The following is a 17,353-nucleotide window of genomic DNA, read 5'->3' on the forward strand; positions in this document are numbered from 1 at the left end:
AGATTAAGTTCCCGGTCGGCGAGCAGGTCGGAGAAGTCAAGGGAGAGTAGAAGGTGTCCCGAAGTTGCTATATTGATATGGTCCGGGTGGAGGCGCGCAAAAGCCGGAGGACGCAGGATGGTGGTGTACACGCTATCCAAGAGGAGCCTCTGCCTATTGCCGAGGAGCCTATCCCTTGGGAAGAGATTCAGTTGCACCCTGACAGAGCAAAGAGCATCACTCGCATTGCCAGCGACTTACTGCCGGAGCTTAAGTCGGAGCTGATACAGTGTCTGATCCGCAATAGGGACGTTTTTGCTTGGTCACCGGAAGAGCTGCCCAGAGTCAAACCAGAGGTAGCCTAGAACAAGCTGCATTTAATGCCCGAAGCTAAGCCAGTCAAGCAGAAGAAGAGAAACTTCTCTGCCGACCAGAATAAAATTATCCGAGCTGAAGTGGATCAGCTCAGGAAGGCAGGACATGTTTGAGAGGTGCAGTTCCCGTCCTGGCTTTCTAACGTTGTATTGGTAAAAAAGCCTAACAACAAGTGGAGGGTGTGCATAGACTTTCACGACCTCAACAAAGCCACCCCCAAAGACTGTTATCCTCTCCCGCGGATCGATCAGGTGGTGGATTCAACTGCTGACTGTGAGAAGATATGCATGATGGGCGCTCAGGAGAAGGTTAGCTTTATAACGGCTGACGGTACTTTCTGCTATACGGTCATGCCATTTGGACTCAGGAATGCTGGGGCTACCTACCAAAGGATGATGGACAAAGTCTTTCAAAGTCAGATTGGGCGGAACGTCGAAATCTATGTTGATGACATCCTAATCAAGTCCCCCTGGCGTCCAATCTCATAAGAGATGTAGAGGAAACCTGCGGGACTCTAAGGCAATATGGTGTAAAGCTGAATCCTCTGAAATGCTTGTTCGGGGCCAAAGGAGGGAAGTTTTTGGGGTATCTGGTGACTGAACGAGGGATAGAAACCAATCCTGAGAAGGTTCAAGCACTTCGAAACATGCAGATCCCTCAGAATCTGAAGGGAACGCAGAAGCTAGTCGGCAGGATAACAGCGCTGTCCCGATTCATCTCCAGATCTGCAGATCGAGCCGCGCCCTTCTTCAAAGTGCTCAGGAAAGCAGCCAAGTTTCAGTGGACGGAAGAATGCACACAGGCCTTTGAGGAGCTAAAGCAATACCTGGAGGTCGTGGGGGCCTTGCTGGTTAAAGAGCAGGACAATGTACAACGGCCAGTGTATTTTTTCAGTCATCTATTAAAGGGGGCTGAGTCTCGGTACACGGCCCTGGAAAAGTTGGTTTACGGACTTGTTCTCATGGCTGGCGCCTCCGACCGTATTTTTTGGCGCATCCCATCACCGTCCTGACAAACAGTACAATGGGTCGAGCTTTCACCAAGGTGGAGGTAGCAAGTCAGCTTATCAAATGGGCAACCGAGCTAGGGGAATATGATATACAGTATCAGCCCCAAACCGCAATCAAAGCACAAGCTCTGGCGGATTTCTTGACAGAGGTTTATCAAGCAGACTCGGAGGAGGTCTGGAAAATTTATGTAGACGGGTCGGCTACCCATCATGGAAGTGGTGTAGGCGCACTTCTAATATCTCTGCAAGGAGACATTATGCAGCTGGCTGTACGGCTAAATTTCAGAGCTACCAACAATGAGGTAGAATATGAAGCCCTATTAACAGGTTTGCAAGCAGCTCGGCATGTAGGGGCCAGCCGAGTCATAATATATTCAGATTCCCAGCTAGTAACTTAATAGGTGACCGGGCATTTTGAGGTAAACAATGAAAAGATGCGAGTTTACAAGGAAGCCTATGAAAAGATGAGGGAAGAGTTTAAAGAAGTCACAGTCACTAAGATTCCCAGGGCTGAAAATGAAAGAGCGGATGAACTAGCTAAAATGGCCAGCTCCCTGACCACTTGGGCGCTTGACAGATCTATAGCATAGACCTTCCTTATAGCTCAGATAGATCTACAAAATAACATGGGAGAAGTAATTGATTGAAGGGCGCTCATAATAAGCTTCCTCCAACAAGGAATTGTACCCACCAACTTAGAAGAGGCGCGTATGCTCAGGAGACAGGCCCATTCTTATGTTATGATTGGAGATCAATTGTACAAAAAGTCTTTCTCCAGACCTCTTCTCAAGTGCTTGAATACAGAAGAAGCAGATCAGGCCTTGCGGGAGATACATTTAGGGTGCTGTGGCAATCACGCAGTGGAAGAACGTTGGCTCGGAAAGTACTATTGGCCGGGTATTTCTGGCCTACCCTACAAAAGGATGCACAGAAGCTGGTGAATACTTGTTTGTCATGCCAGAGGTATCAAAACCTGACGCACCGACCCACAGAGCTGCTAAGAACTTCTATAGTGTCTTGCCCATTTGACCAATGGGGTATGGATATTGTAGGACCTTTCCTAATTGCTACGGGGCAAAGACGTTTCTTGCTGGTAGCAGTAGATTACTTCTCCAAGTGGGTGGAAGCGGAAGCCCTGGCCAGAATCACTGAAGATGCGGTGATCCAGTTCCTGTGGAAGAATATCTTTTGCAGATTCGGCTTACCTCATAAGTTAGTGTCGGACAATGGCAGACAATTTCAAGGACGCAAGATACAAAATTGGTGCAAGGGGTTTGGCATAACTTAGGCCTTTACTTCAGTGGCTCATCCTCAGAGCAATGGTCAGACAGAGGTGGTCAATCGAGAAATAGTGCGAGGGCTCAAAGTCAAGCTGGATCACACGGGAGGCAGTTGGGTGGACGAGCTGCCGAGCATTTTATGGGCCTATCGTACGACACCCCGAGAAAGTACAGGTCTGACACCCTTCCATTTAGTGTATGGTAATGAAGCAGTAGTACCTCCGGAGGTCGGGATACCGTCCGTGAGAAGAATGATGTATGACCAAGGGAACACAGAGCGACGGCTGACCGAACTAGATTTTATCAGCGAAATTCGTGAACAAACAGCTGCCAGGTTGGAAGCCTATAGACAGAGGATGAGACAAAACTATAATAGAAGGGTGATCCCCCGATTCTTCGGAGAAGGAGACCTCGTCTGGAAGCAGATGAAACCCTTAGGGGAAGTGACGAAGTTAGCGCCTCAATGGGACGGACCATATAAAGTTATCAAGAAATTGGCATCAGGGGCCTATTATTTGCAGGACGCTTAAGGAAGGAAGATGGATCGACCTTGGAGTGCTAACTACCTACGACCCTATCGGGTTTAAGTGGGCTGACTCTGTTGGTGTAAGCCGGGTCAGGCGAGGGGCCTGTAGACAGTAGGATAGTCAAGTAAAAATCCGAAGATGCATATGTACATGTAAAAATTCCTCAGTTTAAGCGGTTGGTACAGATCATTTAAAAGGAGCAAAAATCTCATCCGGAAAGCCTTGAATGATTTTGTCTTGATCCAAAAAGTCTGCGGGAGGGATGGAGTTCAAGAAATTCTGCGCGTGAAGCTGTCGGATAACCCCAGCCGCCGTGTATGGTATGGTCGCGGAAAAGCGTGCCCCAGCCTGGGATAAAAATTCAGGAGAGGTCAGATAGGACATTCGACTTCGCAGGCAACGATCCTCCTCTCCTTCTTGATAGATCGCCAGGGCAGCGGATACTCCCGTCAAAGCCGCCCGAGACTGGGATAGTTCCTCCCTCAGGGCCCTCAGCTCAGCTCCTTGAGCTTCCAACTGAGCTGCCTGAACCTCCAGTCTATTGTTCTTCTCCTGCAGAAGGGTATCTTTGGACTGTGCTTCCTGAGCCTGGTGGGCTAGTTGTTGCTGATACCCCGCCTCAGAGGCAGCTCTTTCCTCCCTCATAGCTCGGAGTTCATCTTTGACCTGCATCAGGGAACTTTTCTGCCGGTTGGTCTGACTTGTTAAGGCTTGGATCTCTGCTCGCAATGCATAACTGGCTTGGGCGGGGTCATTCAGTTGTAGCTCTAATTCAGAGACTCTCTCTCGGAGTTCTTTGCTTTCATGATGGAGGGCGTGGAAGGATTGGTTCAGCACCAAAGATTCTGCATGAGTCTGGATGGAAGATATAACCCTCAGTTAAGGCAAACTAATACCAAGTATAAGGTGAAGAGTACTTACTTTAGCCCAGGACTTCGAGAACCTATCCATCTGAACTAATGGTGACGCGCTATCCATTTGACTCATGCTCTCCGCCCACAAACTGCCGAGGCAGCCTCTCATCATCAGAATGCTCGTGGGGGCGTCGTGTCGACGAGCTAGAGCAGCTTCAGAGGGGATAGTGGTCCTGTAATGATGGCGGGCGGAGGAGGAAGGTCGAGAAGGGCCGGCGTCAGAACCAGGAGGAGCAGGAGGTGGCTCGGGAACGGGCTCAGTTGGGACGGGGTCATGACGATCGCCTGGGCTGTCTTCCTCAGCAGGAGTGGGGTCAGAGTCAGCCACGATGGCAGCAGGGAGCGATATGTTAGCAAAAGGAACAGGATCAAGCATTTGTGAAGTCAGACCTGGTCTCCGACGTCGTCTGTGAAGCAGGGGCTGGTTGTCAGAGTCAGAATTATCAGAGCAAGGCTGACCCTGTGGACAGGCTGAGGCAGCCCTGTCTGTGGCACCCCAACCGGATGAGCTTCGACCTGCGCGATGAAGGGCTGCGCGACCACGTCTAGAGGCCCGGGGGGCTCCTCGGAAGATGCGGCTGGCCGGACGACTGGCTTGATCACAACCCCGGCCTCGGTTCGGGGCGGCATGTGAAGGAGAAGCCGTGTGCGAGGCGGGGTTGGAAGCGGGCTGAGTCGCTGCCCCAATTGAGGTGGATCCAAGATGAGGGAGTAGCCTCCTATCCAAGATCACCCGACCGCGTCGCAGTATTTCCAGATCATCAAGGGGCAAAGGCAGAACTTCTGAGGCGCGATGCAGAACCTCCGCTGTAGACACCAATACGAAAGGTCATTCTCACAAAGAAAATGGTCGAAAACGGGGGAGGGGGGTTCAGCCTGAACTTACCTAAGGAGCGCGGTGTTTCAGAGGAAGCGGGGCTCAGCCGGAAAAAGGAAAGTAGGTCTTCAGATAGCAGTCTTGTCAGATTCAAGCGCCAATCCTCCATCTAGGTTGCAGCCGTAGCAAAGGAGAAGTCCATGTGGAATTCGTCCAGCGCCGGAGTTAGAGGGAGCTCAGACTGCCAGTGCATAGGCCAGCCTGTTTCTTCGGGAAACCGAAGAAAAAAGAATTTTTTCCTCCAGTTAGCACTGAGAGGAGGAAGAGGAGGAAGAGGAGAGAAGAAAGCAGTATGACTGCGAGCCTGGAAATAAGAAAGACCATCGGCGTGCCGAGCAAGAGCAAAGAAGCAGTGAAAGAGGGGAGCGGACCAAGAAACCTCGCAAACTTCGCAGAGTATTACAAAGCCACATAAAATCTTTATGGAGTTGGGAGTTAGCTGACCTAAGGGGATCTTAAAGTAGCGGCACACTCCAGACAGAAAAGGATGCGGGGGTAGACCAAGGCCAGATACAAATTGCTCAGTGAAGAAAGTACAAGAACCAGGCGGAGGATCGAAGTACAAGTTCACACCAGTAGGGATGATGGGGCGAAAGCTAGTAGGGATTTCGCAAGTGTACTGTAGGTCATCCTAATCCAACTCAGCGAAAGTCGAAGCGCCTGGGAAGTGCTCCGCCAACAAGGAGATCCAAGAAGGAGAAACCATTGCAGAAGAGATTATCTCAGAAAATAGGAAGAGCAAACGTAAAGAAGAGGTTTGGAGAAAAGGGAGGGTTGCGGCAAATTCCCCGAGAAAGCCAGTCGGTGGCGGCGACGTTTGAGTATTCCACGGTGATGGTGAATCACAACAAAAGGGAAAGATTACGAAGATACTTATAGGTATGGCGGAGGAAGGACACTTTCGTAAATTGGCAACGGATGGTTGATGCAGGGGCGGAGATAGACAAGGAACGCCCTGTGATGGTCCTCGAGAGTATAACCAGGGGGCATTATGGGAAAGGCAGGGGCTCGAGATACGAAGCACCTCCTAAGGTGATTACTCCAAGCAGGACAAAAGTGTACGGAAGGGCCACTAGGAAGGTGGGTAGATCAAATCAGCGGGCTTCAGGGACATGCAAAGTAAAGTCTAGCCCTGGCCGGGCTAGGTATAAAGGCAACTATCGGAGGAAGAGCGACGTAGCCGAGCAAAATAAGCAAGGGCGAGTGGATTAGCAGAGATCAACCAAAGTCACGGACGGCCTACTAAGAAAAGAAGCAAGCTAAGGACACATGAAGGGGAAGCCATACGATTATCCAGACATAAAGGCAGATAAGTATAATCATCTAAAGTTCAATAGGACCACGTAAATAAGTACAATCACGGAAGATTCAGCGTTAGCACATGGAAGTTAACATTACAACATGTCGCCAATCACACAACATCCGAAGAAGAAGGGGCAGGGTCACTGGAAGCCAACGGAAGGGGCCCGGGGTCGGCTGGCACTTTGGCGGAAGACGCAGGATCAGCGGACGCTTCTAGAGCAGCAACAGGAAGGGCCTGGGCAGAAGTATCCGCGGGAGCCGGATTGGCCGCAGGGTGAGGAGCCTCCAGGAAGAAGAGTCCATCATCCGCTTTGAAGGAAGGGAAAGTTTCCTGCGGCAATTCCCTGGATAGGCAAGCTGTGTCCAGAAAGGTGGCAGGAGGTGCCGAGCGTAGAAAGCCTTGCTCGTATGCCTGTCTGACCCCGCCAGCGACCCCGTGACACAGCAACAAGACCATCCAGCGCCCCAGCTTTTGGAGGAAAAAGGAAGAGCTGACATAGGCCAGTCTGTATGCCTTCAGCCGCTCTTATTTGCCAGCTCGGTACACTTCCAAACTGTTCTTGTTCTCGGCAACCTCGGCGCGGGCCACGGATAAGTCCCTTTGGCCCTGAGTTGCTGCTTCCTGGGCCTTCAAGAGATCTGCTTGCAAAGACTGAAGAGTGGCTTGGCACGCTTCCCATTGAGTTCGCATGGTCGCCTCCCGATCAGCGGCAGCAAGGGCCAGAGCTTGGGCATCGGCCAATCCCATTTGCAAGAGCTCCTGAATCTGACGTAACAGTGTCAACTCCGCTGATATGGAAAGCAGCGCGACCTCCTTATTTTTGTTGGGTTCTTCGGGCCGCGGAAACCGCTTTTCGCGTCGCGGAAACCCCGAATCACCCAAGGCCAACGGATCCGTGCAAGGAAAACTAAACGATAAATACAAGTACGAGTTTGAAAAACCTTCTTTAGATCTACTCCTAGATCTATGTGTTAAGAATATACCTTGAAGCGTGCCCTTTCGTGTTCCCGCTCGTCCAAGGAGTTGCCGGATCTCTAGACCGTCAAGCGTCGGTCCTCTAGAAGTATCCACACGGATACGTAGGTGGAGAAAACCTCACACAAAGGTGTGCTAGCACCTTGGTAAGATTCGGCCAAGTAAGGAGGAGAGGGAGAGGAAGAGCTTCAAGAGGAAGAAGAAGAAGATATACCCACTTGAATGAAAAATGAATTCACATTCAAATCCAAAGTGGCCGGCCACTCTCAATGGTGAAAACTCCCAAATTAATTGCATTAATTGCAATTAATATGAAGCCATTAAAGAGAATGACTTTGTAACTTCCATGAGGTGGCACCCATGATGATATGGAGTATCATCATTGGTCCACCTAATGCCAACTCACCAATGAGGTGGCAAAAGGTCAAGTCAAAATTAACCTTTGGTCTTCCTTCTTAAGTCAAGTCAAACTTGACATAATCTTTTCCATGGTTGATCTAATCTAACCATTTGATTCAAGCCAACTTAATATAATGAATCTAATTCATTTAATTAAATTGATTCAATGAGTCAAAATCTAAATTAGACTCATTGAACACATGAATCAACTTGAGTCGAACTCAAGTTAGCCCAATTAGGATTACTCTTAATCCAATTTGATTAATCAAATGAATCTAATCCTCTTGGTTCATCATATGAACATAATCTCCATCTAATTGTCCTAAGTGTGTGACCCTATAGGTTCTTGTAACGTTGGCAATGCCCTAAACCCATTTAGGAGCATAAGTAATGAGCGGTATCTAGCAACACATCATTACTACCCAAGTTACAAGAATGTCGAGATCCGACATCACCTTGTGACTACTAATTGTGACTCCTCACAATATGTGACATTGTCCTTCTATCCTAGACATCTAGATTGATCAATATGAGGCATAGACCGTGTCATCCTCTAATCAATCTAAATCTTGAACTCCAAGTAGACTCACTCGATCAAATGAGCTCAACATCTAATGTTGACTCATTTGGGCATGGCCATGCACTTAGTGGTCTCACTCTATCAAGAATACCGATGTCGCTCCCGTCATATGGGAGGGATAGATCCCATCTACATCACTCACATCCCTCTACATAATTCGTTATATACCCAGTAATCGCCTTTATAGTCCACCCAGTTACGGGTGACGTTTGACGAAACCAAAGTACATAACTCCTTATGTAGGGATCCATGGTGACTTCAGGTCCAAGGACTAATAGTCATACTAATAGCCACATGAGAAAGTATATGACATTCATATAACGATCCATGATACTTTCTCATGGCGGGTCATTCAATATACATTCTCCAATGAATACCCATGTGTCAACTTGATATCTCCATATCCATGACTTGTGAGATCAAGTCATCGAGTTGACCTACATGCTAGTCTTATTACATTAACATTGTCCTTGAATGTTAATACTCGACAAGGAATGATTTAGAGTAGTGTTCCCTATATCATCTCACTATCGATTCAACTAATCGATTGATATATGTATGAACCTTCTACTCAAGGACGCTATTATACTTAGTCTATTTGGCACTAATACAAATAAGTATAATAACCAAACAAATGCCTTTATTAATATACAAGAATATGATACAATGAGTCCATACAATCATCAAATGATTGGCTCTAGGGCTCTAACTAACAATCTCCCACTAGCACTAGTGCCAATCAGTATAGGCTCTAAGGCCTAATGACCTAGTGTGACCATCATGCTTCCTCTGTGCCAAAGCCTTGGTCAAGGGATCTGCGATGTTAGCCTCTGTAGGTACTCTGCAAATCTTCACATCTTCTCTATCGATAATCTCTCGAATGAGATGGAAGCGCCGTAGTATATGCTTGGTCCGCTGGTGTGAGCGAGGTTCCTTCGCCTGTGCTATAGCTCCATTGTTGTCACAATAGATCTCAATGGGGTCAGCAATGCTGGGTGTTGGTGCAATCGACCTAGGTTTTGATGTGTGTGTCAAAGAGTTTAAGTTAGGCTTTCATATGTATTTGATATGTGTTTGAGTCTTGCAGGACTTTGTGGAACACATGAGAACTTGGTGCGGCCAAGTGTGGGAAGCTCATCCAAGGGCTCGGATCGTTGAGTCGGTGAAGGGTGGTGTGGAAGACATCCGAAGGACCGCAAGATGAGGAGTAATGGAGTGGAGCCGAGGGAAGTGGACTTCAAGGCAGCGTGAAGGATGACACGGAGAGGAGCTGCGGGCTCGGGTGCATCTGAGGGACGAAGGCCGAGGAAGAGGACTTCAAAGGCGACTCCGGAAAGGATGAGAGGAGTGAATGTACTGGGACCAGTCGACTGATCCAACTTCACAGAATGCATAGAAGCATTCTGTGCTTGTTGGCTACGGGGACCATGTTGGAGTGTATACTAAAAGCCTAGCTTTTGGTATAAACATTTATCTAGAAATAAGAATCACATTGGTCAAATGTCTACATTTATGATAAATGTAGTTGTTCAATTAATTTATATTGTAGATGACATGGTGTGTGGTGTCACACACAGAAGATCATGTTATCAGTACCTTATAAATTATAAACAGTAGCTCACGACCATGATGGAAAGGAACAAACCATTGGAAGGTCGTAGTGTAATTAGGTATTAGTTTATCTTGACTATATAATTACACTAGTACACTCAGAGTGTATTGAGTAGGACCATTTGAGGTCGTTTCTTTTATACTGACTTTATAAAGAAACAAAGACCTCGGTTATTATGGAAGTGTGTGCTCTTAATCCTAATGTAATAACAAGCACATATATTTGATATTTATTTCTTTAATTTATCAATGGGTGAGATTTAGTTCGTTGAATCAATAAACCCGATAAGTTGGGAAATGATATCACTTATAGTGTGTGTTGTTGATTATAGAAGGAAACTGTGTCCTAGAGATACTAGGTTGATAATGTCCTCAAGAGGAGCTCATAAAGATTGTCATGTTAAACCTGCAGGTGGACTTAGTCCGACATGATAATAAGGTTGAGTGGTACTACTCTTGGACTTAGATATTAATTAAATGAGTTGTCGGTAACTCACTTAATTAGTGGACATTTAATATCTTAAACACAGGAGACTAACACACTCATAATAAGAAGGAGCCCAAAATGTAATTTGGGATTGGTGCGTAGTTCAATGATAGTTCTCTAGTGGAATGAATTATCATTGATAAAATTAAGTTGTGTGTTCAAGGCGAACACGGGATGCTTAATTTTATCGGAGACCAAAACCAATTCCTCCTCTCGGTCCCTATCGTAGCCTCTTATTTATAGAGTTCTATACCCACCTATACCCACCTTCTATACCCACCAATAGGGGCCGGCCAAGCTAGCTTGGGAATCAAGCTCCGGCCTAGGTATGAGATTGGTGGCCGGCCCTAGCTTGAACCCAAGCTAGTAGGGCCGGCCAAAATAAATTAAAAGAAATTTAATTTTAATTTTTATTATTATGTGGAAGATATATTTTAAAGAGAATTAAAATTAAAATATCTCTCTGGTAAAGATCTACAAAGATTAAAGAAAGAGATTAGATCTCTTTCCTTATTTGTAGATTGAGAGATGTTATTTTTTCTTTAAAATTATTCACATGTTGATAAAATTAAAATTATAGAAATCCTTTATCAACCATGAAGAGATTTTAAAGAGAAATTTTTTTTAAATTTCCGAACAAATTAGGAAGTTTTAATTGTTGATTAAAACTTGTCCTCTTTGTTTTCCAATAATGTGGCCACTTGAAATTAATTGGAGAAATTTTATTTTATTTCTCTCAATTAAATCATGTCAAGGAAATTAAGGAAAATTTATTGTAATTAAATTTCCTAATTTGCCTAGGCCAAGGAATATAAAAGAAGGGGTGAGGGTGCCTTCACAAGACACAACATCTATTATTCCTCTCCTCTTTGTTCCTTGGTGTGGCCGGCCAACCTCTCCTCTCTTCCTCTTGTGGTGGCCGAACCCTACCTTCTATTGGAGCTCTTGTGGTGGCGGATACTACTCGGAGAAGAAGAAGAAGAAGGAGAGAAAGCTAGCATCTCTTGGAGCTTGGTTAGTATTTTGTTTTCTTCCTTGGTGAAGCTTCCTCTTTGTTGCCGAACCTAGCTAGGAGGAGAAGAAGGTGATTGGTGGTTTCTCGTCTCGGAAGATCGTTGCCCACACAACGTCCGAGGTTAGAAGAAGAATCGGTAGAAGATCAAGAGGTTTTCTACAAGGTATAACTAGTAAATTTTATTTCCGATCATGCTAGTTATTTATGGAAATAATACCAAATACAAGAGGCTTACGTTCTAGAATTTTGAATATGTTTTTTCGAAGTTGTGTTCTTTGTTTCTTTCTTTTCCTTGTGATTTGATTGTTCTCTTTGGTTAACCTAAAGTTATTTTAGGAAATTAAATAGCTTTCTATTAAAGGTTTTGTCTAGTCGGTGGTGGTTGCTCCATATCCAAGAAGGCCATGTGCCTCGCCACCTCAGATCTGGGAACCTATATGGAAATTAATATTTAATGGAATTAATAACTTAAGGAGACTTGGGTCGAACGTGTTAAGTTCCGCAGAGATCCAAGTTAAAACCTAAAAGAACAAATAGATTAATTTTGGATCAAACGTGTTAAGTTCCGCAGCGATCCAAAATTTAATTTAAAAGAACACATGGTAGCTAGGAAAAGGTTCAGACCTTTGTACAAAATTTTTGTACAGTGGAACCTCTAGGCTTTCCGAGTAGCAACCAACAATTGGTATCGAGCTAGGGTTTTGCCTCGTGTATTTGGTATTTAGTTTAATTATGCACATGTCATACATAATTTAGGCGGGATAATAGTAGGATGTGCTAACTTTGTGGATGCAGGATCCAACTATTATGGCTTTTAGTTAATTATGTGTGTGATTGAACCCTTGGACATGTCAAGGGCAATTTATATGTGTGCATGATTGTATTAAAATACAGCAGAGTCGTATTTAGTTTTATTAGGATTTTATTTTTGATCTAGATACATGTACATTCCTTTTATGGAATATAGGATCAAAATGTAAAATTCTATTTATGTCGCGGAGCGAATCTTGCAAAGCGTGGAACCTTCTAAGGACCAGAGGCGTAGTGAACTAGTAGTAAGATGGATGCGACAGCTAGACCCAAATATGGCAGCAGCTTGGGATGACAACACACGGAGGACAACTAGAGATAAAAGCCATAATAGTTGAAAATTAGATTTTCTATTTATTGCTTTTATATTGTGTGTGCATGTTAGTATACATGACTAGTAGGCTAGCATAGTTAAAATTCCTCGCTTATAAATAACTAATGGGAGAGGGATTTTAAATAAATCCATGGTCTCCATTATCGGTTTGTAAGTGATGCAAACAAGCTTGCCTGGCTCGAGTGCCTTCCTCCATAACGGATGAGCTTGTTTGTGGATCACTAGAACGTACTTCCATTTTGGATGACTATAGGAAGTTAATTAAGAGCGTGTGATCTTCCCCAACGAAGGGCATAATCTTATTAATGGACTTAGTGTCAAGTAATGGTATACACTTAGACACATCTAATAGTATCCTCCCCGACGGAGTATTATTTGTGTGACCAAATGAAACCAACTATTAATTTGTCATAAAACTAGGTTGACAAGATAATAAAATTAAAGGGTTAAAACCCCTCTTACAAATGATTGATTTTGTATACGTCCATACTAACGTGACATACAAAATTAACGGTGTTTGAGATAATTTTATTTGTCATAAAGATACGTTGACAAGATAGTTAATGGGTAAAACCCTCCTTTTACAAATGTTGAATTTGTATACGTCCACACTAACGTGGCATGCAAAATTCACGGTGTTTGAGGTGTTGGTGAATTTAAATAATATTGTTTGAGGAATCAATATTTTATTTTAAATTCAAAGAGTTTTGACCAAATATTTGATCAAAGACAGATCAACTATTAATTTTATTCGTCATAAAGTAAAGTTGACGAGATAATAAAATTAATGAATAAAAACTCCTCTTCGATTTTGTATACACAAAATTCATGGAGATTTTAAGGAGTTGATCTTGACCAAATATTTTTGTGATTCTTAGGATGTTTGTCAATCCCTAGTAGTCATACTATAGAAAAAAACTTATTAGTCCCAATTGTAATGATTGGAAATAGGACTTGGATATTAAGGTAGACTGTCTTCTTAGAACTAAGAACAATTTAGATGTATTTAATTCATTAGTTGAAACATGTCCAGTGGTATTATCTACTAGAACCTGGAGTGTAGATACAAGATGCCATTAATCATGTCTGCAATTCATTGCAGGGTTCCAAGAAACCCGACAACTAAATGAAAGGTAAATCACCGTCCACATGGGCACTACTGTAAAAGTGGTAGCTGTTGCAGTGGGAGATGTTTATCCTTTGATAAGAATAAAATATGGTTTTTAAGTAATTGTCTTTACGTACCAAGTTTAGAAAGAACCTGATTTCAGTTTCTAAACTATTATAGATATTGTGTCTATTTTGATAACAAAGTTGTTATCAAGAAAAATAGGAAAGTTATCTATTCTGGTATGATGGTTGACAATTTATAATCCAATAACTCCCACGATGCAACAAATGGAAATTAGTAACACATCTTCTAATTTTAAGAGAAAGCAACCTTCGGAAATGAACCAATTATATCTTTGGCATATAAAGCTAGGTTATACTTGAGTAGGATTCATTGGTAGCTGATGAACTTTTGGGTTCATTGGTAGTGGAAATCTTTCCAACCTACGAGTCTTACTTGGAAGAAAAATAACCAAGAAGCTTTTAAGTCCAAGGGGTATAGAGTCAAAGATATGTTGAAATCGGTTCATTCTGATTTGTGTGATCCTATGACTATCCAGACAAGAGGTAGTACTGAATATTTTGTCTAATTTATAGACAACTATTCAAGATACAAATAAATTTACTTAATGTACCGCAAGACTAAGTACTTTGATTAGTTCAAAGAGTACAAGGTTGATGTGGAGAAATAAAGTAAAAAGTCACTATGGAAGATCGTAGTGGCAAGTACCTCTTGAGAGATTTTAGGAGTCACTTATCAGAATTTGATCCCAACTAACTGCATCTGGTACACCCCAACTGAATGGTGTAGTAGAAAGAAGGTAAAAGAACTCTTATGGAATAATTAGATAGATGATGAGTTATTCAAAAAATTACCAAATTTGTTTTAAGGATAAACTCTGAAAATGAAAGTGAACATAGTGTCTTTCAAGTCATAACTCTCTACTCATATAGAATTGCTGAATAGGCGTAAGCCTATTTTGAAGCATATTCGGATTCAGGTAATCCAGCATATATGTTAAAGAGAGATAATGATAAGTTGGATAGGAGTTCACTTGTTTGTAAGTTATCCTAGATAAACAAAAGTAGGTTTATAGTCTTAAAAATCAGAAGGTCATTGATAACATCAATGACTGATTTTTAGAAAAGGACTATATAATGAACCACGTGCTCATAAGTAAATTTGTTCTTAAGAAAATAATAAAAGACATGTCTAATCTAGTACCAACTGTACAAGATGAGATACCACAAGAAAACTGCAACACATATCACAAATAATACACAATTGCAGAAAATGCCTTGTCGTAGTGGGAGGGTTGTTAAGCAACCTTAAAAGATTAATGTTTTGGGAGAGTTTTTGAACTCGATCCCTGAAGGACATGAACCTGATCTCCGGACATATGACGAAGCACTCCAAGATAAATATGAAGCATCTTGGCAAAGAGTAATGAATAATAGAATTAGAATATATGTATTCTAATAAAATCTGGAAGCTTGTAGAACCACCAAGTGGTGTAAAAGCCTTTGGGTGTAAAAGGTCTATAATAGAAAAAGAGGGATAGACAGGAAGGTAGAAACCTTCAAAGCAAGGCTTGATGAAAAAGGAAACCTTTTCACTGGTAGCCATGCTTAAGTCTATCCGGATTCTTTTATCTATTTGGCAAGTGGATGTCAAGACAGCATTCCTTAATGGAAGTCTTGAAGAAAGCATCCATATAAAGCAACCAGAAGGGTTCATTGCAAAGTGCTAAGAGCATCTTGTGTGCAAGCTCAATCAGTCTATGGACTGATACAAAGCTTCAAGGTCTTGGAACATCCAGTTTATCAAAGTAATCCACACCTATGGATTTATTGAGTGAATTGAGAAATTTTTGTTTATACAAAAGATGTGATGGAAACGTGTTGTTATTTCTTGTACTATACGTAGATAACATTTTTGGTAGTTGGAAACAATATCAAAATGTTGTCGAAGTAGGGTATGGTTGTCCAAATAATTCGATATAAAGGACTTGGGAGAATGTATATATTTTTAAGATCAAAGTAATAAGGGATCACAAGAAAAAATATATTTATTCCAAGCTTGATACATCGGAAAAATCCTTGCTCGTTTTAAGCATGCAAAACTCCTCAAAAGGTTTCTTACCTTTTAAGCATGGAGTGTCTTTATCTAAAGAGATGTCTCCGATGACATTAAACGCGATTGAGGACATGTAGGCGATTCTTTATGCTTGGCAGCTAGACAACCTAATGTATGCTATGCACGAGATCAAATCTGTTTTGCCAAGAGCATAGTTAGCAGATATCAAAGTAACCCTAGACAAGGACATTGAACTGCAGTAAAGCATATATTAAAGTACCTTAGAGGCACTAAAGATTATATGCTAGCTTACAAGGCGATTAATTTGGTTCCTATGGGTTGTATGGATTTTGACCTCCAATCGGATAGGGACAATAATAAGTCAACCTCGGGGTTTTGTGTTTATTTTAGGAGGTAAAGTCATAACTATGGAAGAGTGATAAGCATAGGTGTTTTTCTGGACTCCACCATAGAAGCTTAGTATATGGCAAGCCTCTGAGGTAGCCATTAAAATCAGATGACTCAATAACCTCAAGATAGACTTAGATATGATTTCTGGTTTGTCCAAAATTATTACAATTTATTGTAATAATGTTGGTGCAATAGTAAACTCGAAGAAACCATAAGTCTATAAGGCAAGTAAACACAATAGAGCGCAAGTACCACCCAATACGAGAAATCGTATAAGCGAGGAGAAGTTGTTGCCGCCTAGATTGCATCGGTGATGACCTATTGATCCTTCCACTGAGGTCCTTAAGGCAAGAGCTTTTGATGGGCATGTTGAAGGGTTAGGAATCGGATGTAAGGCAGCAGATATAACAGTCTTTTAGTATACGTGGGAGATTGTTGGGTGTATACTAAAAGCCTAGCTTTTGGTATAAACATTTATCTAGAAATAAGCATCACATTGGTCAAATGTCTACATTTGTGATAAATGTAGTTGTTCAATTAATTTATATTGTAGATAACATGGTGTGTGGTGTCACACACAGAAGATCATGTTATCAGTACCTTATAAATTATAAATAGTAGCTCACGACCAAGATGGAAAGGAACAAACCTTTGGAAGGTCGTAGTGTAATTAGGTATTAGTTTATCTTAACTATATAATTACACTAGTATACTTAGAGTGTATTGAGTAGGACTATTTGAGGTCGTTTTTATATCGACTTTATAAAGAAACAAAGACCCTGTTATTATGGAAGTGTGTGCTCTTAATCCTAATGTAATAACAAGCACATATATTTGATATTTATTTCTTTAATTTATCAATGGGTGAGATTTAGTTCGTTGAATCAATAAACCCGATAAGTTGGGAAATGATATCACTTATAGTGTGTGTTGTTGATTATAGAAGGAAACTGTGTCCTAGAGATACTAGGTTGATAATGTCCTCAAGAGGAGCTCATAAAGATTGTCATGTTAAACCCTGCAGGTGGACTTAGTCCGACATGATAATAAGGTTGAGTGGTACTACTCTTGGACTTAGATATTAATTAAATGAGTTGTCAGTAACTCACTTAATTAGTGGACATTTAATATCTTAAACACAGGGAGACTAACACACTCATAATAAGAAGGAGCCCAAAAATGTAATTTGGGATTGGTGCAGTAGTTCAATGATAGTTCTCTAGTGGAATGAATTATCATTGATAAAATTAAGTTGTGTGTTCGGGGCGAACACGGGATGC

This window comes from Zingiber officinale, chromosome 1B (assembly GCF_018446385.1).
Source record: "Zingiber officinale cultivar Zhangliang chromosome 1B, Zo_v1.1, whole genome shotgun sequence".
NCBI lineage: Eukaryota > Viridiplantae > Streptophyta > Magnoliopsida > Zingiberales > Zingiberaceae > Zingiber > Zingiber officinale.